This window comes from Rhinoraja longicauda, chromosome 16 (genome assembly GCF_053455715.1).
Source record: "Rhinoraja longicauda isolate Sanriku21f chromosome 16, sRhiLon1.1, whole genome shotgun sequence".
Lineage (NCBI taxonomy): Eukaryota > Metazoa > Chordata > Chondrichthyes > Rajiformes > Arhynchobatidae > Rhinoraja > Rhinoraja longicauda.
In genome coordinates, this window is record NC_135968.1 from 7,312,582 (window position 1) to 7,338,332 (window position 25,751).

A 25,751-nucleotide genomic window follows, 5' to 3' on the forward strand; every position below is an offset into this window, starting at 1 on the left:
TTTCATTTCCCCTTTCAGGGGATGAACTATCCGGAATCCCCCCATCCAGTGGACCATAAAAACACCGCACGCTGCCTCTGGTCCACACAGTTCCCAGAAGGAAGACGGAATCCTGAACGGCAGCATGAGGTAAGGGACATCTTCACTTTACACAGTGATACCGGAGATCAGGACCTTCTCAGATACTGACACCGACATTAGGTGGATGAGTATAGAAGCTTCGTTTTTAGTCTTTCGAGATACAGCACGGAGACTGCTCACCGAGTCCGCACTGACCTGCGATCCCCGCACATTAACATCATCCTACACACACTAGGGACAAATGACAATTATACCAAACCAATTAACCTACAAACTTGTTCGTCTTTGGGGTGTGTGGGGAGGAAACCGAAGATCTTGGAGGAATCCCACGCAGGTCACGGCGAGAATGTACAGACAAGCACTCGTAGTCAGGATCGAACCAGGGTCTCTGGTGATGTAAGGCAATAGCTCTATTACTGCACCACCCGTTAGGAGTTGAGAGGTCATGTTGCAATGAGATAAGGCATCGGTTCGGCCACATTTACAGTATCGAGTTAAATTTGGGGCACCATGTTATAAGAAAGATGTTGTCAAGCTGGAAAGACAAAGACAATAGGTGCAGGAGGAGGCCATTCGTCCCTTCGTGCCAGCACCACCATTCAATAGACAATAGACAATAGGTGCAGTAGGCCATTCAGCCCTTCGAGCCAGCACCGCCATTCAATGCGATCATGGCTGATCTCTCTCAATTAGTACCCCGTTCCTGCCTTCTCCCCATACCCCCTCACTCCGCTATCCTTAAGAGCTCTATCCAGCTCTCTCTTGAAAGCATCCAACAAACTGGCCTCCACTGCCTTCTGAGGCAGAGAATTCCACACCTTCACCACTCTCTGACTGAAAAAGTTCTTCCTCATCTCCGTTCTAAATGGCCTACCCCTTAATCTTAAACTGTGGCCCCTTGTTCTGGACTCCCCCAACATTGGGAACATGTTTCCTGCCTCTAATGTGTCCAATCCCCTAATTATCTTATATGTTTCAATAAGATCCCCCCTCATCCTTCTAAATTCCAGTGTATACAAGCCTAATTGCTCCAGCCTTTCAACATACGACAGTCCCGCCATTCCGGGAATTAACCTAGTGAACCTACGCTGCACGCCCTGTGTGATTCACATTCAATGTGATCATAGCTGATCATTCTCAATCAGTACCCTGTTCCTGCCTTCTCCCCATACCCGCTATCTCTGCTATCCTTAAGGGGACCTGATCTGATAAGGGGACTAGAGGTAAAAGAGCCATTAGGAGGCAGTGATCACAACATGATAAGTTTTACTCTGCAAATGGAAAGGCAGAAGGGAAAATCGGAAGTGTCGGTATTACAGTATAGCAAAGGGGATTACAGAGGCATGAGGCGGGAGCTGGCCAAAATTGATTGGAAGGAGGCCCTAGCAGGGAAGACGGTAGAACAGCAATGGCAGGTATTCCTGGGAATAATGCAGAGGTTGCAGGATCAATTTATTCCAAAGAGGTGGAAAGACTCTAAGGGGAGTAAGAGACACCTGTGGCTGACAAGGGAAGTCAGGGACAGCATAAAAATTAAGGAGAGGAAGTATAACATAGCAAAGAAGAGTGGGAAGACAGAGGATTGGGACTCTTTTAAAGAGCAACAAAAGTTAACTAAAAAGGCAATACGAGGAGAAAAGATGAGGTACGAGGGTAAACTAGCCAATAATATAAAGGAGGATAGCAAAAGTTTTTTTAGGTACGTGAAGAGGAAAAAAATAGTCAAGGCAAATGTGGGTCCCTTGAAGACAGAAGCAGGGGAATTTATTATGGGGAACAAAGAAATGGCAGACGAGTTAAACCGTTACTTTGGATCTGTCTTCACTGAGGAAGATACACACAATCTCCCAAATGTTCTAGGGGCTGGAGAACCTAGGGTGATGGAGGAACTGAAGGAAATCCACATTAGGCAGGAAATGGTTTTGGGTAGACTGATGGGACTGAAGGCTGATAAATCCCCAGGGCCTGATGGTCTGCATCCCAGAGTACTTAAGGAGGTGGCTCTAGAAATAGTGGAAGCATTGGAGATCATTTTTCAATGTTCTATAGATTCAGGATCAGTTCCTGTGGATTGGAGAATAGCAAATGTTATCCCACTTTTTAAGAAAGGAGGGAGAGAGAAAACGGGTAATTATAGACCAGTTAGTCTGACATCAGTGGTGGGGAAAATGCTGGAGTCAATTATAAAAGACGAAATTGCTGAGCATTTGGATAGCAGTAACGGGATCGTTCCGAGTCAGCATGGATTTACGAAGGGGAAATCATGCTTGACAAATCTACTGGAATTTTTTGAGGATGTAACTAGGAAAATTGACAAGGGAGAGTCAGTGGATGTGGTGTACCTCGACTTTCAGAAAGCCTTCGACAAGGTCCCACATAGGAGATTAGTGGGCAAAATTAGGGCACATGGTATTGGGGGTAGGGTACTGACATGGATAGAAAATTGGTTAACAGACAGAAAGCAAAGAGTGGGGATAAATGGGTCCCTTTCGGAATGGCAGGCAGTGACCAGTGGGGTACCGCAAGGTTCGGTGCTGGGACCCCAGCTATTTACGATATACATTAATGACTTAGACGAAGGGATAAAAAGTACCATTAGCAGATTTGCAGATGATACTAAGTTGGGGGGTAGTGTGAATTGTGAGGAAGATGCAATAAGGCTGCAGGGTGACTTGGACAGGTTGTGTGAGTGGGCGGATACATGGCAGATGCAGTTTAATGTAGATAAGTGTGAGGTTATTCACTTTGGAAGTAAGAATAGAAAGGCAGGTTATTATCTGAATGGTGTCAAGTTAGGAGGAGGGGGAGTTCAACGAGATCTGGGTGTCCTAGTGCATCAGTCAATGAAAGGAAGCATGCAGGTTCAGCAGGCAGTGAAGAAAGCCAATGGAATGTTGGCCTTCGTAACAAGAGGAGTTGAGTATAGGAGCAAAGAGGTCCTTCTACAGTTGTACCGGGCCCTGGTGAGACCGCACCTGGAGTACTGTGTGCAGTTTTGGTCTCCAAATTTGAGGAAGGATATTCTTGCTATGGAGGGCGTGCAGCGTAGGTTCACTAGATTAATTCCCGGAATGGCGGGACTGTCGTATGTTGAAAGGCTGGAGCGATTGGGCTTGTATACACTGGAATTTAGAAGGATGAGGGGGGATCTTATTGAAACATATAAGATAATTAGGGGATTGGACACATTAGAGGCAGATAACATGTTCCCAATGTTGGGGGAGTCCAGAACAAGGGGCCACAGTTTGAGAATAAGGGGTAGGCCATTTAGAACGGAGATGAGGAAGAACTTTTTCAGTCAGAGGGTGGTGAAGGTGTGGAATTCTCTGCCTCAGAAGGCAGTGGAGGCCAGTTCGTTGGATGCTTTCAAGAGAGAGCTGGAGAGAGCTCTTAAGGATAGCGGAGTGAGGGGGTATGGGGAGAAGGCAGGAACGGGGTACTGATTGATAGTGATCAGCCATGATCGCATTGAATGGCGGTGCTGGCTCGAAGGGCTGAATGGCCTACTCCTGCACCTATTGTCTATTGTCTATTGTCTATTGTCTATCTAGCTCTCTCTTGAAAGGGTGCAGAGAAGATCTATGAGGCTGTTGCCAGGACTCGAGGGTCTGAGCTGTATGGAGAGGTTGAGCAGGCTGGGACTTTATCCCTTTGAGTGCAGGAGGATGAGGGGTGATTTTAGAGAGGTGTATCAAATCATGAGAGGAATATATAGGATTAATAGGATCTTTTACCCAGAGTAGGTGAATCAAGAACCAGAGGGCATAGGTTTAAGATGAGGGGGGACCTGAGGGACAACTTTTTGTACAGAAAGGGTGGTGGGTGCATGGACGAGCGGCCGGAGGAGGTAGATGAAGCAGGTACTATCGTGACGTTTAAAAAACACGTGGACAGGTTTAGAGGGTTTACTAGACCAAGAGGACCCGTTGGGCTGAAACCACTCCTGCATTGGTGCAGCACCCTCTCCTCCCCCACACCCCCTCCCCTCACTCACCCTCTTCCCTCCCCCCCTCGCCCTTAGGGTTGCCACTCCTGCATTGGTGCAGCACCCTCTCCCCCCAGTCTCCCCTCCTCCCTCACCGCCTCCCTCCGCTCCTCCCTTTCCCCCCTCCCCTCGCCCCGCTCTCTCCCTCTCCCCCCCCCCCACGATTGCCTCGCCTGCATTGGTGCAGCATCCTCTGCTCCCCCACTCCCTCCCCCCTCTACCATTTTGGCTGTAGTTCTCCGGCGGCCATCTTATGTAAGTATAGGCGCGGATCCAGTGGCCATCTTCCATAAGTATCGGATCAACTGGCCCTGACTGCGCATGTGCAGTTTTTCTTAAACTTTAAAATGTGAATAACTTAAAAAATATAACACCGATTTGAATGAAACTTCTTCCATTAGTTCCAAAAGGGATGACGATGAGTAAGGTGGGCCTTCAATTGTCGCGCTATCGTGTACCGTTTTGGCTGTAGTTCAGGAACAAACAAACAAAAGTTTTAGTATATAGATAGATGTGGAAAAGGCAGGAGAATGGCACTGAGGTGGAAAGGTAGATCAGACATGAGTGAATGGTGGAATAGATTTGATGGTCCAAATGGCCAAATTCTGCACTATGATTTATGAACATACGATTAATTCTAGATTAGTTTAGTTTAGAGATACAGCGGGGAAACAGGCCCTTCAGCCCACCAAGTCCACGGCGACCAGTGATCACTCCGTATACTCGCACTGTCCTACACAACCCAGGGCCAATTTCAATTTTTACCGATGCGAAATCAAACTACAAACCTGTGTCTTTGGAGTGTGGTGGGGGAACCCAGGGAAAAATCACAGGGAGAACGTACAGACTCCGTACAGACAAGCACCAAATCTCCTGAGGGATGATGTAAGTGACGGACGAACAGAAACTGAACCTTAATGACAAGGTGGGGTAGTGATCACGGGTGCATATGTGTTAATCTCTGGTTAAAGCACATCGGGAGCTCTGGTGTGAGTTCTGGTCACCGTGCCTCAGACAGGACGTGGGTCAGAGGGTGCGGTCACAGTAAACAGTAAAGTGTGATGAAAGATTATGTAACTGGACTGATATTGGGTTGAGTGCAGGAGTTAAAGGAAGACCCTCCTCACCTCTCCTCTGACCATCCTGTCTGAAGAAGGGTTTCGCCATGTTGGCAGCTCTAACCCAGGCAAGGAAACTCAACCGGGGAGACCGAAGTCAGGAAGAGCCATAGTAGTGGGTGACTCCATTGTCCAAGGTACGGACAGTAGATTCTGTGGTGGCAGGCGGCACTCGAGGATGGTCTGTTGCCTCCCTGGTGCCAGGGTTTCAAGACATCACGGAGCGGCTTCAGAACATCCTAGCGAGGGAAGGTGATTAACGTGGGCACGAACGACGTCGGGAGGAAGAGGAAGGAGATACTGTGACGTGAGTTTAGAGAGTTAGGAAGAAGACTGAGAAGTAGGACGTCGAAGGTGGTTGTCTCTGGGCTGCTACCTGTACCTCGTGCTGGTGAGGGCAGGAACAGAGAGATCAGGGATATGAATGTATGGCTGAGGGTCTGGTGCAGGGATCAGGGATTTAGATTTCTGGACCACTGGGATCTCTTCTGGGGTAGGGGTGACCTGTACAAAAGGGATGGGTTACACCTTAACAGCAGCGGGACCAACATTCAGGCAGGCAGGTTTGCTAGTGCTACAAGTGTGGCTTTAAACTAAGTAGTGGGGGGGAGGGGTTGACAAATTGGGAATATGAAGATGGAGTTAAAGGGGAAGCGAATACAGGAGAAATTGCAAAGGACTCTCGAATGAATGGGATAGGAAGTTCCAGAAGGGATAAGAGAGTAAGGTCAGGGCCAATTGTGACCGGTGTGAGAGGGGAGGTGAAGACCGAAGTTAAAGTGTTATATTTAAATGCGCGAAGTATAAAAAATAAAGTGGATGAGCTTGAGGCTCAGTTAGACATTGGCAAGTATGATGTTGTGGGAATCACTGAGACATGGCTACAAGAGGACCAGGGCTGGGAACTGAATATTCAGGGGTACACAACGTATAGAAAAGACAGACAGGTGGGCAGAGGGGGTGGGGTCGCTCTGTTGGTAAGGAATGATATTCACTCCCTTGCAAGGGGTGACATAGAATCAGGAGATGTAGAATCAGTATGGATAGAAATGAGGAATTGTAAGGGTAAAAAGACCCTAATGGGAGTCATCTACAGGCCCCCAAACAGTAGCCTTGACATAGGGTGCAAGTTGAATCAGGAGCTAAAATTGGCATGTCGCAAACGTAATGCTACGGTGGTTATGGGAGATTTCAACATGCAGGTTGACTGGGAAAATCAGGTTGGTAATGGACCCCAGGAAAGAGAGTTTGTGGAGTGCCTCCGAGATGGATTCTTAGAACAGCTTGTACTGGAGCTTACCAGTGTGAAGGCAATTCTAGATTTAGTGTTGTGTAATGAACCTGATCTGATAAAAGGACTCGAGGTAAAAGAGCCATTAGGAGGCAGTGACCACAATATGATAAGTTTTACTCTACAAATTGAGAGGGAGAAGGGAAAAGTGTCAGTATTACGGTATAGCAAAGGAGATTACAGAGGCATGAGGCAGGAGCTGGCCAAAATTGACTGGAAGGAGGCCCTAGCTTTTAAAGAGCAACAGAAGATAACTATAAAGGCAATATGGGGAAAAAAAGATGGGGTAAGAGGGTAAACTAGCCAATAATATAAAGGAGGATAGTAAAAGCTTTTTTAGGTATGTGAAGACGAAAAAAATAGTCAAGGCAAATGTGGGTCCCTTGAAGTCAGAAGCAGGGGAATTTATTATGGGGAACAAGGAAATGGCAGACGAGTTGAACCGGTACTTTGGATCTGTCTTCACTAAGGAGGATAAAAACAATCTCCCAGATGTTCTAGTGGCCAGAGATCCTAGGGTGACGGAGGAACTGGAAGAAATCCATTTTGAGGCAGGAAAATGTTTTGGGTAGACTGATGGGACTGAAGGCTGATAAATCCCCAGGGCCTGATGGTCTGCATCCCAGGGTACTTAAGGAGGTGGCTCTAGAAATTGTGGACGCATTGGTGATCATTTTCCAATGTTCTATAGATTCAGGGTCAGTTCCTGTGGATTGGAGGGTAGCTAATGTTATCCCACTTTTTAAGAAAGGAGGGAGAGAGAAAATGGGAAATTATAGACCAGTTAGTCTGACATCAGTGGTGGGGAAGATGCTGGAGTCAATTATAAAAGACGAAATTGCGGAGCATTTGGATAGCAGTAACAGGATCGTTCCGAGTCAGCATGGATATACGAAGGGGAAATCATGCTTGACTAATCTACTGGAATTTTTTGAGGATGTAACTAGGAAAATGGACAGGGGAGAGCCGGTGGATGTGGTATACCTCCACTTTCAGAAAGCCTTCGACAAGGTCCCACATAGGAGATTGGTGGGCAAAATTAGACCTCATGGAATTGCAGGTAGGGTACTGACAAGGATAGAAAATTGGTTGACAGACAGAATGCAAAGAGTGGGGTTAAATGGGTCCCTTTCAGAATGGCAGGCAGTGACTGGTGGGGTACCGCAAGGCTCGGTGCTGGGACCCCAGTTATTTACAATATACATCAGTGACTTGGATGAAGGGATTAAAAGTACCATTAGCAAATTTGCAGATGATACAAAGCTGGGTGGTAGTGTGAACTGTGAGGAAAATGCTATGAGGTTGCAGGGTGACTTGAACAGGTTGTGTGAGTGGGCGGATGCATGGCAGATGCAGATTAATGTGGATAAGTGTGAGGTTATCCACTTTGGTGGTAAGAATAGGAAGGCAGATTATTATCTGAATGGTGTCAAGTTAGGAAAAGGGGACGTACAACGAGATCTGGGTGTCCTAGTGCATCAGTCACTGAAAGGAAGCATGTAGGTACAGCAGGCAGTGAAGAAAGGCAATGGAATGTTGGCCTTCATAACAAGAGGAGTTGAGTATAGGAGCAAAGAGGTCCTTCTGCAGTTGTACAGGGCCCTAGTGAGACCACACCTGGAGTACTGTGTGCAGTTGTGGTCTCCAATTTTGAGGAAGGATATTCTTGCTATTGAGGGCGTGCAGCGTAGGTGTACTAGGTTAATTCCCGAAATGGCGGGACTGTCATATGTTGAAAGACTGGAGCGGCTAGGCTTGTATACACTGGAATTTAGAAGGATGAGAGGGGATCTTATCGAAACATATAAGATTATTAAGGGGTTGGACACGTTAGAGGCAGGAAATATGTTCCCAATGTTGGGGGAGTCCAGTAAAAGGGGCCACAGTTTAAGAATAAGGGGTAGGCCATTTAAAACGGAGATGAGGAAAAACGTTTTCAGTCAGAGAGTTGTGAATCTGTGGAATTCTCTGCCTCAGAAGGCAGTGGAAGCCAATTCCCTGAATGCATTAAGGAGAGAGCTAGATAGAGCTCTTAAGGATAGCGGAGTCAGGGGTTATGGGGAGAGGGCAGGAACGGGGTATTGATTGAGAATGATCAGCCATGATCACATTGAATGGCGGTGCTGGCTCGAAGGGCTGAATGGCCTACTCCTGCACCTATTGTCTATTGTCTATTGCCCCGTAACATGGAAACATGGAAAATAGGTGCAGGAGTAGGCCATTCGGCCCTTCGAGCCAGCACCACCATTCAATATGATCACAGCTGATCATCCAAAATCATGATCCCATTCCCACTTTTTCCCCATATCCCTTGATTCCGTTAGCCCTAAGAGCTAAATCTAACTCTCTCTTGAAAACATCCACTGAATTGGCCTCCACTGCCTTCTGGGGCAGAGAATTCCACAGATTCACAACTCTGTGTGGAAAAGTTTTTCCTCATCTCAGTCCTAAATGGCCTATCCCTTATTCTTCAACTGTGACCCCTGGTTCTGGACACCCCAAATATGGGGAACGTTTTTCCTGCATCTAGCCTGTCCAATCCTTTAAGAATTTTACGTTTCTATAAGATCCCCTCTCATCCTTCTAAATTCCAGCGAATACAAGCCCAGTTGACTCATTCTTTCATCATATGTCAGTCCCGCCATCCCTAGAATTAACCTGGTGAACTTACGCTGCACTCCCTCAATAGCAAGAATGTCCTTCCTCAAATCAGGAGACCAAAATTGCACACAATACTCCACGTGGGGCCTCCAACAGGCCAACATACCATTTGCTTTCTTCACTGCCTGCTGTGCCTGATGTACAAGGACACCCAGGTCTTGTTGCACCTCACCTCCGAATCTGACATTCAGATAAAAGACACAAAATGCTGGTGTAACTCAGCTGGACAGGCAGCATCCCTGGAGAGAAGGAATGGGTGACGTTTCAGGTCAAGACCCTTCTTCAGACTGATGTCAGGGGAGTGGGCAGGGCAGAGATAGAATGTAGTTGGAGACAGTAAGACTGATGGGAGAACTGGGAAGGGGATGGAGAGCGAGGGAAAGCAAAGGCTATTTGAAGATCATACCGCTGGGTGAAATATGAGGTGCTGTTCCTCCAATTTGCGCTGGGCCTCACTCTGACAATGAAGGACGCCCAGGACAGAAAGGTCAGATTGGGAAGGGGAGGAGGAGTTAAAGTGCTGAGCAATCCGGAAATCAGGTAGGTTAAGGCGGACTGAGCGGAGGTGTTCAGCGAAACGATCGGCAAGCCTGCGCATGGTCTCGCCGATGTACAGGAATCAACATCTGGAACAGTGGATACAGTAGATGATGTTGGAGGAGGTGCAGGTGAACCTCTGCCTCATCTGAAAAGACTTGTTGGGGTCCTTGGATGGTGTCGAGGGGGGAGGTAAAGGAACGTGTTGCATCTCCTGCGGATGCTGGGGAAAGTACCTGGGGAGGGGGTGGTTTGGGTGGGAAGGGACAAGTGGACCAGGGAGTTGGGATGGGAGATGGGAAGATGTAGTGGGATCCCGGTCTCGCCGATCTACAGAAGTTGATAGGTCTCGCCGATGTCTGCCTTCTTGTTCTTGCCACCAAAGTGGATAACCTCACATTTATCCACATTATACTGCATCTGCCCACTCACCCAATCTATCCAAGTCACCCTGCAGCCTCATAGCATCCTCATCGCAGCTCACGCTACCTACCACCCAGCTTTGTGCCATCCGCAAACTTGGAGATGTTACATTTAGTTCCCTCGTCTAAGTCGTTAATATATGTAAATAACTGGGGTCCAAGCACCGAGCCTTGCGGCACCCCACTGGTCACTGCCTGCCATTCGGAAAAGGACCCGTTAATTCCTGCACTTTTCTTCCTGTCTGTCAACCAGTTCTCTATCCATGTCAATACCATACTCCCAATGCCATGTGCTCTAATTTTGTCCACTAATCTCTTGTGTGGGACCTTGTCAAAGGCTTTTTGAAAGTCCAGATATACCACATCCACTGCCGCCCCCATTATCCATTCTACTTGTTACATCCTCAAAAAATTCCAGAAGATTAGTCAAGCATGATTTCAGCTTCATAAATCCATGCTGACTTTGACCGATCCTGTTACTGCTATCCAAATGCGCTGCTATAGCATATTTAATAATCGCCTTCAGCATCTTCCCCACTCCCGATGTAAGGCTAACTGGTCTATAATTCCCTGTTTTCTCTCTCCCTCCTTTCTTAAAAAGTGGGGTTACATTGGCTAACCTCCAGTCCACAGGAACTGATCCAGAGTCGAGAGAACATTGGAAAATGATCACCAATGCATCCATGATTTCTAGGGCCCCTCCTTGAGTACTCTGGGATGTAGACCATCAGGCCCTGAGGATTTATCTGCTTTTAGTTTACCTAACACCATTTTCTGACTAATGTGGATTCCCTTCTGGTCCTCCTTCCACTAGATCCTCGGTCCTCTAGTATTTCCGGGAGATTGTTAGCTTCTTCCTTAGTGAAGACAGAACCAAAGTACTTGTTTAACTGTTCTGCCATTTCCTTGTTTCCCATTATGTTCACCTATTTCTGATAGTAATGGACCTACATTTGTCTTCACTAATCTTTTCCTCTTCACATATTGAAAGAAGCTTTAACAGTCGTTTTTTATTCCTCGCAAGCTTTCTTTCATGCTCTATTTTCCTCCCATTTTAATCAGCCCCTTTGTCCTACTCTGTTGAATTCTAAATTTCTCCCTGTCCTCCGGTTTGCTTCTTTCCCTGGCAAATCTACACGCCTTTTCCTTGGATTTAACGCTATCCCTAATTTCTCTCGTCAGCCACGGTTGAGCCGCCATCCCCATTTTATTTTTACACCAGATAGGGATGAAGAATTGTAATTCAATCTTCAAATGCGATCTTCAAATCTTTGTAATTCCATCACCACCATCAACCCTTTAAGTATAATTTACCTGACTATCCTAGCCATTTCCCATCTCATACCATCAAAGTCTCCTTTATTCAAGTTCAGGACCCCAGTCTCTGAATCACTCTCCATCCTAATGCAGAATTCCACCATATTATGGTCACTGTTGCCCAAGGGGCTTTGCACAACAAGATCGCTACTAATCCTTCCTTATTACACAATACCCAGTCTAGGATGGCCTGCCCTCTAGTCGGTTCCTCCACAGATTGGTTCAGAAAACCATCCCGTGTACACTCCAGGAAATCCTCCTCCTCAGTGCTGCTACCAATTCGGTTGGCCCAATCTATATGTAGATTAAAGTCATCCATGATAACTACTGTACCATTGTTACCGCATCCCTAATTTCCTGGTTGATGCTATCCCCAACCTCCTTACTGCTGATTGGTGGTCTGTATACAACTCCAACAAGTGTTTTCTGCCCTTGGCTATTTCGCAGTTCTACCCATACAGATTCTGCAGCATCCAAGCTAATGTCTCCTTGCTATTGCATTAATCTCTGCTTTAACCAACACTTCCACCCCACCTACTCTTCCTTTACTGTCTATATTGAATACCCCTGCATGTTTAGCTCCCAGCCTTGGTCACCCCGTCTCCGTAATTCCAACTCCATCATATTCCTTAACTACTAACTGCGCAGTCAATACATCCACCTTATTTTGAATGCTCCTCGCATTAAGGCACAAAGCTTTCAGGTTTGTTTTCCTTTTCTCCCTTCTACATTTTTGTTATGCCCTCATTTTACGGCCCTCCGTCTCCCTGCATTGGGTCCCATCCCCCTGCCCTGTTAGTCTAAACGTGACCTTTCATACACTCTCTTTCTCGTTGCAGCACGAATGAACATCCACATTGTTGACCACACCCCCCGACTATTTCGTTTAAACCCACCCATGTAGCACTAGCAAACCTGCCTGCCAGAATGTCGGTCCCCCTCCAATTAAGGTGTAACCCGTCCCTTTTGTCCAGGTCACCCCTGCCCCAGAAAGGATCCCAGTGGACTAGAAATCTAAATCCTTGCCCCCTGCACCAACTCCTCAGCCACACATTCAGCTCCCCAATCTCCCTGTTCCTACCCTCACTAACACGAGGTACTGGAAGCAAAGCAGAGAAATGTCACCTATTTATTCCTTTTCTCCAGAGATGCTGCCTGAGCCGCTGAGTTACTCCAGCTGTTGGTGTCTGTCTTCGGTTTTAAGTCAGCATCTGCCGTTCCTTCCTACACATTAAGGAAGTCCTTCTTGATCATTAAGCTGCTGTATAACTTGATGTGATTGAGGCCAACATGGTCAAAGACTTGTTCCGCTCTTGTCATTCCTTCTTCTCCCTGTTCCCGTGTGACAGAAGGTACAGAAGTTCCCTCCAACAAACTCACCGGTTCCTTGGTTTAGTTTATTGTCACGTGTACCGAGGTACAGTGAGAAGCTTTTGTCTCGTGCTAACCAATCAGCAGAAAGACCACACACGATTACATTCGAGCCGTTTACAGTGTATAAAGGGAATGACGTTTAGTGCGAGGTAAAGCCAGCAAAGTCCGATCAAGGGACAGTCCGAGGGTCACCACACGAGGTAGGTGGTCGTTCTCAACTGCTCTCTGGTTGTGCTAGGATGATTCAGTTGCCTGATGACAGCTGGGAAGAAGCTGCCCCTGAATCTGGAGGTGTGCGTTATCCCGGTCTTCGGGGTCGAGCAGGAGACGAGCCTCGGATGGCTCCGGAAGGGTTCCCTGTTTCACGGCGGGAGAGCCGGGCATGATGGTGGGGCAAGGCCGCAGCTCACTGGGAGCTTACAATGTTAATGTATAGATTAGTCTAGAGATACAGCGTGGAAACAGGCCCTTCGGCCCACCGAGTCCGCGCCAACCAGCGATCCCCGCGCATTTACACCATCCTACACACACTTGGGACAACATACAATTATACCAAGCCTGGGCGGCTATGGTGGCGTAGCGGTAGAGTTGCTGCCTTACAGTGCTTGCAGCGCCGGAGACCCGGGTTCGATCCTGACTACGGGTTCTGTCTGCACAGAGTGTGTACGTTCTCCTCGTGATCCGTGTGGGTTTTCTACGAGTTCTTCGGTTTCCTCCCACACTCCAAAGACGTACAGGTATGTAGGTTAATTGGCTTGGTGCATATGTAAATTGTCCCTAGTGTGTGTAGGATAATGTTAGTGTGCGGGGATCGCTAATTGTTGCAGACACGGTGGGCCGTAGGGCCTGTTTCCACGCCGTATCTCCAAACTAAACTAAACTATCAGTCTACAATTACAAGTCTGCAAGTCTATGGAGTGTGAGAGGAAACCGGAGATCTCGCAGGAAACCTACATAGGTCGTAGGGAGAACGTACAAACTCTGTACAGACAAGCATTGTTATCATTACAGTGTTGTCATTCTTATCCACGATGCACCTTAACCCCATCGCGTCGATCAGTCTTCACGGAGGCCTCACGAGTCCCCGTGATCACAGACGTAGGCCTGGAAGAGGGACAGGCGGTCAACTCAGGCAGAACCCTCGACTGTCCGCTGCCGGGACCTGTGAGTGGCCATCTTGGACAGTGGCCATCTTGGCCAGGCCCTGGGGAAAACCGACAGGGAGGTCTCCCTTCCTCCCACAACTGAACAACCGATGGAACATAGAAACAGAAACATAGAAAATAGGTGCAGGAGTAGGCCATTCGGCCCTTCGAGCCTGCACCGCCATTCAATATGATCATGGTTGATCATCCAACTCAATATCCCGTACCTGCCTTCTCTCCATACCCCCTGATCCCTTTAGCCACAAGGGCCACATCTAACTCCCTCTTAAATATAATAATAATAATAATAATAATAATGCATTACATTTATATAGCGCTTTTCATATACTCAAAGACGCTTTACAGGGATTTAGAGAACATAGGGAAGTGAATAAATAGATAAATAAGTAAACGAACAGAGAAAGGAGACAGAAGGTGAGGTGACCTTCAGTGGTTGAAGGCAGTACTGAACAGGTGAGACTTCAGTGATGTTTTGAATGTGGTGAGTGTGGAGGAGTCTCTAACGGTTTGGGGTAGTGAGTTCCATAGGGTGGGAGCAGCGATGGAGAAAGCCCTGTCCCCCCAGGATCTGAGTTTGGTCCGGATGTGGGGGGACAGGAGATTGGCAGCAGCAGAGCGGAGGGTGCAGGTGGGAGTGTGCCTGTGGAGGAGGTCGGTCAGGTAGGATGGGGCCAGGTTATGGAGGGCTTTGTAGGTTATGAGGAGGATTTTGTACTGGATTCTCTGGGGGATGGGGAGCCAGTGGAGTTTGTAAAGGACGGGGGTGATATGGTCACGGATCGGGGTGTGGGTGAGTAGACGGGCAGCGGAGTTTTGAATGTATTGAAGTTTACTGATGATTTTTGAGGGTGCGCCATAGAGGAGGCTGTTGCAGTAGTCCAGACGGGAGGTGATGAAGGCGTGGATGAGGGTTTCTGCAGCTGTGGAGGAGAGGGATGGACGGAGACGGGCAATGTTTTTGAGGTGGAAGAAGGCTGTCTTTGTGATGTGTTTGATGTGTTTGTCGAAGGAGAGGGTTTGATCAAAGATGATTCCAAGATTCCGGATGTGAGGGGAGGTGGATACTGGGAGACTATCAATATTGAGGATGAAGTTTTGGGTGGATTTGGTGAGCGTTTTTGGACCAATGATGATGATTTCAGATTTGTTGCAGTTGAGTTTGAGGAACTTTGATTGAAGCCAAGATTTTATTTCAGAGATGCAGTTTGTCACTGTAGAGTGTGTGGTGGGGGAGATTGACTTGGTGGAGATGAGGTGCTGGATATCATCGGCGAAGCAGTGGAAGTTGAGACCATGACGGCGGATTAATTGACCAAGGGGGAACAGGTAGAGGATGAAGAGGAGGGGGCCAAGGACTGAGCCTTGGGGGACACCTTGGGGGAGGGGAGCGGTGGGGGATTTACAGTTGTTAATGGAGATGAACTGGTGCCTGTCAGAGAGGTAAGATTTGAACCAGGATAGGGCTGTGCTGGTGATGTTAAAGGAGGTTTCAAGTCGGGTGAGGAGAATGGAGTGATTTATGGTGTCAAAGGCGGCGCTGAGGTCAAGTAGGATGAGGATGTTGAGGTTGCCAGCATCGGAGGAGAGGAAAAGGTTGTTTGTGATTTTGAGGAGCACAGTTTCAGTACAGTGGTTGGAGCGGAATCCGGATTGGAAAGTTTCATACAGGTTATTGGTAGAGAGGTGGTATTTGAGTTGGGAAGCTACAGCACGTTCCAAAACTTTGGACAGAAAGGGTAGGTTGGAGATTGGTCTGAAGTTGTTTGGGGTGTCAGGGTTGAGACCAGGTTTTTTCAGAATGGGGGTGACAGCAACGATTTTGAGGGATGGCGGGACGATGCCAGTGGACAGGGAGGAGTTTATTGTTGCAGTGATAAGTGGAGAGAGCGCAGGAAGGCAGGCCTTGACAAACCTGGAGGGGATGGGGTCCAGAGAGCAGGTGGCAGTTTTTATTCCTGTGAAGAGGTCAGAGAGGTCGGTGGTGGAGACTGGGGAGAACTGAGGCAGGGGTTGACAGGATAAGGGGGGGCAGGTGGTTTGAGGGGGAGCAGGTGCGTTGGTGGTTAAGGTGCTGTAGATGTTGTCTATTTTGCTTTGGAAGAATGAAAGCCAATAATATAGCCAATGAACTGGCCTCAACTACCTTCTGTGGCAGAGAATTCCACAGATTCACCACTCTCTGTGTGAAAAATAACTTTCTCATCTCGGTCCTAAAGAATGACAAGAATTTTGTAAGTTTCTATAAGATCCCCCCTCAATCTTCTAAATTCCAGCAAGTACAAGCCGAGTCTATCCAGTCTTTCTTCATATGGAAGTCCTGCCATCCCAGGAATCAATCTGGTGAACCTTCTCTGTACTCCCTCTATGGCCAGAAGTCTTTCCTCAGATTAGGAGACCAAAACTGTACGCAATAAACCAGGTGTGGTCTCACCAATGCCCTGTACAACTGCAGCAGAACCTCCCTGCTCTTATACTCAAATCCCCTCGCTATGAATGACAACATACCATTCGCTTTCTTCACTGCCTGCTGCACCTGCATGCCTACTTTCAATGACTGGTGTACCACGACACCCAGGTCTCGTTGCATCTCCCCTTTTCCTAATCGGCCACCATTCAGATAATAGTCTGCTTTCCTGTTCTTGCCACCAAAGTGGAAACTCCATGAATCTGGAGGTGTGCGTTTTGACACTTCTGTAGCTCTTAATAATAATAATGCATTATATTTATATAGCGCTTTTCATATACTCAAAGACGTTTTACAGAGATTTAGAGAACATAGGGAAATGAATAAATAGATAAATAAGTAAATAAGTAAACGAACAGAGAAAGGAGACAGAAGGTGAGGTGACCTTCAGTGGTTGAAGGCAGTACTGAACAGGTGAGACTTCAGCGATGTTTTGAATGTGGTGAGTGTGGAGGAGTCTCTAACGGTTTGGGGTAGTGAGTTCCATAGGGTGGGAGCAGCGATGGAGAAAGCCCTGTCCCCCCAGGATCTGAGTTTGGTCCGGATGTGGGGGGACAGGAGATTGGCAGCAGCAGAGCGGAGGGTGCAGGTGGGAGTGTGCCTGTGGAGGAGGTCGGTCAGGTAGGATGGGGCCAGGTTATGGAGGGCTTTGTAGGTTATGAGGAGGATTTTGTACTGGATTCTCTGGGGGATGGGGAGCCAGTGGAGTTTGTAAAGGACAGGGGTGATATGGTCACGGATCGGGGTGTGGGTGAGTAGACGGGCAGCGGAGTTTTGAATGTATTGAAGTTTACTGATGATTTTTGAGGGTGCGCCATAGAGGAGGCTGTTGCAGTAGTCCAGACGGGAGGTGATGAAGGCGTGGATGAGGGTTTCTGCAGCTGTGGAGGAGAGGGATGGACGGTGACGGGCAATGTTTTTGAGGTGGAAGAAGGCTGTCTTTGTGATGTGTTTGATGTGTTTGTCGAAGGAGAGGGTTTGATCAAAGATGATTCCAAGATTCCGGATGTGAGGGGATGTGGATACTGGGAGACCATCAATGTTGAGGATGAAGTTTTGGGTGGATTTGGTGAGCGTTTTTGGACCAATGATGATGATTTCAGATTTGTTGCAATTGAGTTGCAATTGCCTAATGGGTGAGGGTAGAAGAGGGAGTGGTCAGAGTGCGACTCGTCCTTGATTATGCCTGACCCACTGAGTTATCCAGCTTTTTGTGTCTAGTCCCTCTGATTGCCTTGTGGTCTTTTGCAGCGACGCACTGAAGGAGTCTTTATTGGTGAAGCTCAGCCAACTTCAGTGCCACTTCACGTGGGGCCCACAGATGGTCGACGCCGACCTAGATGACGTGAAGCAGAAGTTGCAGGATTCGATTATCATCGGCGGGAATCGCCAAGGCGTGCCGCACAACCAGCTGGCTTACGTCAACTACCTGCAGGGCAACCACGAAGAAGCCTTCCGTGACTTAGAGGAGGCGGAGAGGAATCTGAGGGAGATCCACGGGGATGGACTTGAGAGGAGGAGCATCGTCACCCATGGCAACCGGGCCTGGTTGCATTACCACATGGGGGAACTCAGCGAGGCCCAGTCCTACCTCGACAAGCTGGAGGTGACGTGTGGCCCCCTCACCCAGGGCCCGCACGTCACGGCAATGCTGCCCGAGGTGTGGGGGGAGAAGGGGTGGTCTTTGCTGAGCTCCGGCTCTCAGTGCTGCGAGGAGGCGAAGGAATGTTTCGCCAGGGCTCTGGAGGAAGATCCCGACAATGTGGAGTGGGCCATGGGCTACGCCACCGCTCTGTACCGTCTGGAATCGATTTCCGGGATCCACGAAAACCCAGAAGAGAGTCAGTCGGTGAGACAGCTGGATCCGGGTGAATCTGTGGCCAGGGTGATGCTGGCCCTCAGGCTCCAAGAATTCCAGCAAACGGTGGAAGCGAATGAACTGGTTGAAGAAGCGTTGCGGTCAACCCCAGATTCTCCATTTATGCTCCGCTATGCAGCAAAATTTTATAGAATAGAGCATGATGTTGATAAAGCGATAGCGCTGTTGAAGCAAGCCTTAGAATTCACTCCGCACTCTGTCTTTTTGCACCATCAAATGGGTGTCTGTTACAGGGAAAAGCTAACGGCTCTGCATAGAAATCCAGGCATTGGAGACCCTGACGTGAAGGCTGAGTTGATCCGTCATTGCATGCTCCATTTTGGAACGGCATTTCAACTGAAACCTTCGTATATATTTGCACAGCTGGATTTTGCCAGGATCTGCTCAATGAATGGTGAACTAGACAAGGCAGAGGAGATGTACCACAACCTCCAGAGATTAGAGAATGTTACTCCAGATAAAAAGCAGGCAATAGAGTTACAGCTTGGATTATATGAACTGCATCACACCAAATCTGAATCCAAAGCCATCCACCATTTTATGGAATGTCTTAAAATCCAGTGCCGCACAAAACATAGGAACATTTGTAACACTAACTTGGAGAGGATTGCAACAAGGCAAATTAACAAAAACCCGCACGACAGCAGAGCCTTCGGTATCCTGGGGTTTCTTCACCAGCAAGCCGGGGAGAATTCTGAAGCTGTTGAATGCTTTGAAAAGGCCTTGCAGATTAATCCTGGCAACGAAGAATATCGCAGCGCTCTTTGTGAATTGCGCTCTTTTACTTAGGCTGGAGATACCAGGACCAGCACGTAAGGGCGAGAAAGGTCCTTCCACAACCATTCCTCACTAGAACATAGAACATAACACAGTACCGCGCAGGAACAGGACCCTTCAGCCTACGGTGTCTGTGCAGAACACGATGCCAAGACCAAATCATATCTGCCTCCATTTGCTGCATGTTCATCGGCCCATCCAAAAGTCTCTCAAATGCCACAATCGTGCCTCAACCCCCACCCACGGCCTCAAGTTCCGGGCACCCACCACCCTCTGTGCAAAAAAACATGCCCCGCACATCTCCTGCAGCTAATACCCCCTGGTCCAGGCACCTCCTCTGCACCCTTTCCAAAGCCTCTGCATCCTTTCTGCAATGGGGCGACCTGAACTGCATGTGATACTCCAAATTCACTCCAAATAACCAAAGTTCTATAAAGCTGCATCATGACTCCCTGACTCTTATACTCAATGCTTGGACCATGAAGGCAAGCATTGTACACGGTGACAGACACAAACAGCTGGAGTGACTCAGCGGGTCAGGCAGCATCGCCGGAGGAAAGGAATAGTTGACATTTCGGGTAAAGACCCTTCTTCAGACTGGAAACGTCACCTATTCCTTCTCTCCAGAGATGCTGCCTGACCCGCTGAGTCACCCCAGCTTTTTGTGTCTATCCGCGGTGTCAACCAGCATCTGCAGTTTCCTTCCCAAGCTTACCGTACGCCTTCTTTACCACTCGATCTACTTGTGCGGCCCCTGTCAGGTAGTTGTGGAGTTGGATGCCATGATTATTACAGGGTCTGACCAAGCTTGTGTGCGGTGCGTTAATGTTCGTGTCTCCACTTGAATTCAAGTGACATTGAAATGTCAATTCAAATGTCAACAACCAAAAGTCTGTGGCCTCCTTTTGCTCTGGTATTTTATTTCATTCTTCACATGTTTTCACTTTGGAAGTAAGAATAGAAAGGCAGATTATTATCTGAATGGTGTCAAGTTAGGAGGAGGGGGAGTTCAACGAGATCTGGGTGTCCTAGTGCATCAGTCAATGAAAGGAAGCATGCAGGTTCAGCAGGCAGTGAAGAAAGCCAATGGAATGTTGGCCTTCGTAACAAGAGGAGTTGAGTATAGGAGCAAAGAGGTCCTTCTACAGTTGTACCGGGCCCTGGTGAGACCGCACCTGGAGTACTGTGTGCAGTTTTGGTCTCCAAATTTGAGGAAGGATATTCTTGCTATGGAGGGCGTGCAGCGTAGGTTCACTAGATTAATTCCCGGAATGGCGGGACTGTCGTATGTTGAAAGGCTGGAGCGATTGGGCTTGTATACACTGGAATTTAGAAGGATGAGGGGGGATCTTATTGAAACATATAAGATAATTAGGGGATTGGACACATTAGAGGCAGATAACATGTTCCCAATGTTGGGGGAGTCCAGAACAAGGGGCCACAGTTTGAGAATAAGGGGTAGGCCATTTAGAACGGAGATGAGGAAGAACTTTTTCAGTCAGAGGGTGGTGAAGGTGTGGAATTGTCTGCCTCAGAAGGCAGTGGAGGCCAGTTCGTTGGATGCTTTCAAGAGAGAGCTGGATAGAGCTCTTAAGGATAGCGGAGTGAGGGGGTATGGGGAGAAGGCAGGAACGGGGTACTGATTGATAGTGATCAGCCATGATCGCATTGAATGGCGGTGCTGGCTCGAAGGGCTGAATGGCCTACTCCTGCACCTATTGTCTATTGTCTATTGTCTATTGTCTAAACTATAGCCATTTATTCTTAATGTTAGAATGTTTTATGTTTTGTTCTTAATAACTTACTGTATGTTATGTTGTCACTTGCGAGCAAAGCACCAAGGCAAATTCCTTGTGTGTGCGCTTACTTGGCCAATAAAATGTATTCAAATTTCAAATTCAAATTTGGTTGATGATCTTCTGCAGGTTTGGTGCCCGCTGCTCTGACTGATCTACAGTGATCCCCATCCCAACAAACCTTCACATTCAACCAGAGGTGGATCAGAGCTGCGTTGTGGAGGACATGACGCCATTTCACGTGCGTTTGACGCGATGGTCAGAATAAAGGCACCAGCAGTGATTTCCCAGCCCGTTACTCAATGGACACAAAATTCACCTGGAAGTTAATTGCTTGTCCACTCAATTTTGAGGTAAAAGTATTAGGATTCGGTTTATTATTGTCACGTGTACCAAGGTACACTGAAAAGCTTTGCTTTGCTTGCTATCTAAACAGATCAGAAAATATTATACGTAAGTACAGCCGTTAAACTCAAGCACAATAGATAGAGCAAAGGGGAGAACAGTTCAGTTTAGTTCATGGTCACATGTACCGAGGTACCGTGAAATGCTTTTGTCACGTGCTAACCAGTCAGTGGAAAGACAATACATGATTACAATTGAGCTGCCCACAGTGTAAGAAATGCTGCTGCAGGAGTCGAGATTGTAATATGTGATTGTAGATCTGTTTCTGTGGCTAGCATGCAAATAATCGCCTGGGTTGGACGCCATCTTTCTACACAAAGTGTAAAGTACAGAGTGCAGAACTATAAAAGAGGGGGTGAGAACTAATTGTTGTACAGGAAGCACCACAGATGAGGTGCCATTTGATTTAGTTTACTGGATACAATGCCTGCATTGTATCCAAAGTTCCAACATATGCAATTTTTTACAAGTTTGTTTAATGCTTTTTGATCATCGAGGCAACTTTTCTGATCAATATTTTTAGTTTAGTTTAGAGATACAGTGCAGAAACTGGTCCTTCGGCCCACCAAGTCTGAGCTGACCAGCGGTCCCCGCACACTAACGGTATCTACACACACTGGGGACTATTTACAATTATACCAAGACAATTGACCTACAAACCTGTACGTCTTTGGGGTGCGGGAGGAGACCAGAGCACCCAGAGAAAACTTGAGCGGTCGCGTGGAGAACATACAAACTCTGTACAGCCGGGATCTAACCCGGGTCTCTGGCGCTGTAAGGCAGCAACTCTACTGCTGCACCACTTTTTTTGATCAATATTGTTTAACATGCTGTAATATCAGAGCTGGAGCATTAAAATAATAAATAAAGCACTAATAAAATGCAACAATTTTGGTCCATCATTCCTCGTCAATGCTAAAGACTAAGTCGTTTTCTTGGTCCACACTACGGTGAACAGTATCAGCTCAAAAACATTCAATTCTAAAGTCTAAAACCTGCACTCCAGCCTTTAGCGCTGATAATAATGTTTGCCCCACTTCAATGGTTCTTTATTGTCACGTGTACCGAGGTACAGTGAAATTCTATTTCTGCATGCACTTCAGCAAAGTATTACTATATATAAGCCCAATCCTGGATTAAGTACAAATTGTACAGAAATAGTCCACTGAGACCACATACAAGAGACGCCAGGCTTTGGCTCAATTTTCAAAGTCCAAGTTGCTTTCAGTGCAGCAGAGATTGGGAGGGAGAAACAGTGAGATTGGTGGGAGTCTGTGTGGCACAGGAGAGGGGGGGGGGGGGGGGGTGAAAAAAGTGGTGTAGGTTACGGCGGCGGTTCATAGAGTTGCCTAAAGTTGGACAAGTCATTATTCGTACCAGTGGTAAATTTCGTTTGGTTCGGTTTAGAGATACAGCACAGAAACAGGCCCTTCGGCCCACCGAGTCCACGTGGAGAAGCGATCTCAACGCTCCAACACTATCCTGCACACACTAGGGACAATTTACATTTTTACTGAAGCCAATTAACCTACAAACCTGTACGTCTTTGGAGTGTGGGGGGAAACTGGAGGAAACCCACGGGGAGAATGTACAAACTCCGCACAGGCAGCACCCGTGGTCAGGATCGAACCTGGGTCATGCGCTGTGAGGCAGCAACTCTACCGCTGCGCCACTGTGCTGCCCCCCCATGATTGAATGACGTAGTAGACTTGATGGGCCAAATGGCCTAATTCTGCTCCTAGAACTCATGTAGATGGTCGCCTAGTCTTCGCTTGGTCTCGCCAATATACAGGAGCCTACATTGGGAACACCAGATGCAATAGGTTTCACACACTGCAGACTTACAAGTTTGTAGGTTAATTGGCTTCTGTAAAGTTGTAAATTGTCCCCTAGTGTGAAGCAGGGGGTGAGGATGGGGCCTTATGTTTAGAGGCGCAGCGTGGAAACAGGCCATCGGCCCACGGAGACCACTGATCACCCCGTAAACTCGTTCTATGTCATCCCACTTTCGCGTCCTACATACTTGGGGAAATTTACAGAAGCCAATTAACCTGCAAAACCCTCTCATTGTTGGAATGTGCGATTGAACGGGGAGCCCGGAGGAAACCCACGCAGGTCACGGGGAGAATGTGCAAACTCCACGCTGACCTTACCCATAGTCAGGGTCGAACCCGGGTCTCTGAAGCTGCAAGGCATCAGCTCTACCCGCTGTGCCACCCTAGAATACCTCCCGTCAACCTCGTGACTCGTGGGGAAGGCTGTCAAAGTAAACAGGAGGATAGAGGCCAGCTCCAGATATGGTCAGAGGAATGGCAGACGGAGGATAATCTGAGCAAGTGTGAGATGTTGCACTTTGGGGAGGTTGAATGTAAAGTGGGGGAAATATTAGTGGCATTTAATGGCAAGACCCTGAACAGCATCGACAGACAGAGGGATCTTGTGATCCAAGCCCACAACTCCCTGAAGGTGGCGACACAAGTAGATAGAGTGGGAAATAAGGTATCTGGTATGCTTGCCTTCGTTGGTCTGGGCATTGAGTATGAGTCAGGAAGTCACAATGCAGCTTAATAGGATTTTGGTTTGGCCGCATTTGGAGTATTGCATGCAGTTCTGATCGCCCCGTTACAAAGGAGGATCTGGAGACTTTGGAAAAGGATGCAGTTGAGGTTTACCTGGATGATGCCTGGATTAGGGGTTATTAGCTACAGGCAATGGAAGGACAAGGATTGTGTGGATTAAGGTGATCATTTTCCAATGTTTTATAGATTCTGGATCCCACTTTTTAAGAAAGGAGGGAGGGAGAATAGCATAGAATGCCTTTATTGTCATTGTACGAACAGTAGAACAGTACAACAAAATTAAAAGTGCTACATCTGAAACAGTACGACAGTGCAAATCTTTCAAAAACAATCGCACAAACATAGGAACCAATACAATAAGTACCAATATCAATAAAAACCAAAAAAGCTAATAAATAATAAATGAGTTTTGCACCTAAGATGCTGTATATAAAAAAAGTGCAAAAAAGTGAAAGTTACATCAAGTCAAGTATTTCCATTCACAGTTCTTATGGCCCAGGGAAAGAAATTGTTTTTAAGTCGGTTTGTTCTGGTCCTTAGGCTCCTGTAGCGCCTCCTAGAGGGCACAAGAGCAAACAGTTTAGCAGGGAAAGCAGGGAATTATAGACCAGTTGGCCTGACATCGGTGGTGGGGAATTTGCTGGAGTCAATTATTAAAGATGTAATAGTGGTGCATTTGGATAGTAGTAAAAGGATCAGTCCGAGGCAGCATGGATTTACAAAGGGAAAATCTTGCTTGACTAATCTTCTGGAATCTTTTGAGGATGTAACAAGTAAAAAGGACAAGGGAGAGCCAGTGGATGCAGTGTATCTGGACTTTCAGAAAGCCTTTGATAAGGTCCCACACAGGAGATTAGCGGACAAATGACGTAGTAGACTTGATGGGCCAAATGGCCTAATTGGGGATAGGGTGTTGACATGGATAGAAATTGGTTGGCAGAAAGGAAACAAAGAGTAGGAATAAACGAGTCCTTTTCAGAATGGCAGGCAGTGGCGAGTGAAGTGTCGCAAGGCTCGGTGCTGGGACTGCAGCTATTTACAATATATATTAATGATTTAGATGAAGGAATTAAAAGTAACATTAGCAAATTTGCAGAAGACACAAAGCTGGGTGCCAGTGTGAACTGTGAAGAGGATGCTATGAGGATGCAGGTAGACTTGGACAGGTTGAGTGAGTGGGCAGATGCATGGCAGATGCAGTATAGTGTGGATAACTGTGAGTATATGTGGATAACTGTGAGGTTATCCACTGGTGGCAAGAACAAGAAGGCAGATTATTATCTGAATGGTGTCAGATTAGGAAAGGGGAAATGCAACGAGACCTGGGTGTCCTTGTACATCAGTCACTGAAAGTAAGCATACAGGTAAGGCAGGCAGTGAAGAAAGCTAATGGCATGTTGGCCTTCATAATGAGAGGATTTAAGTAGAGGAGCAAAGAAGTCCTTCTGTAGTTGTACAGGGCCCTGGTGAGACCACACCTGGAGTATTGTGTGCAGTTTTCGTCTCCTAATTTGAGGACGGACATCCGTGCTGTTGAGGGAGTGCAGCGTAGGTTCACAAGGTTAATTCCCGGGATGGCGGGACTGTCATATGATGAAAGAATGGAATGACTGGGCTTGTATTCACTGGAATTTAGAAGGATTAGAGGGGATCTTATAGAAACATATAAAATTATTAAGGGATTGGACACGCTAGATGCAGGAAACATGTTCCCGATGTTGGGGAAGTTCAGAACCAGGGGCCACAGTTTAAGAATAAGGGGTAGGCCATTTAGAACTTAGATGAGGAGAAACTTTTCCACCCAGAGAGTAGTGAATTGTGGGAATCTCTGCCTTAGAAGGTAGTGGAGGCCGATGCACTGGATGCATTCAAAAGAGAGTTTAATAGAGTTCTAGGGGC

At 47.3% G+C, this 25,751-nt stretch overlaps 1 pseudogene across 1 annotated transcript in view; it reads left to right on the top strand.

Annotated features, from left to right (window-relative positions):
* Window positions 1–19,084, top strand: part of LOC144601178 (interferon-induced protein with tetratricopeptide repeats 5-like) — a 34,196-nt pseudogene extending 15,112 nt beyond the window's left edge. Inside the window, exons 3-5 of the transcript XR_013548261.1 lie at window positions 19–201; window positions 7,739–7,742; window positions 17,668–19,084. The product of XR_013548261.1 is annotated as an interferon-induced protein with tetratricopeptide repeats 5-like (transcript). The remainder of the gene's footprint in view (window positions 1–18; window positions 202–7,738; window positions 7,743–17,667) is intronic.
* Window positions 19,085–25,751: the final 6,667 nt, after the last annotated feature.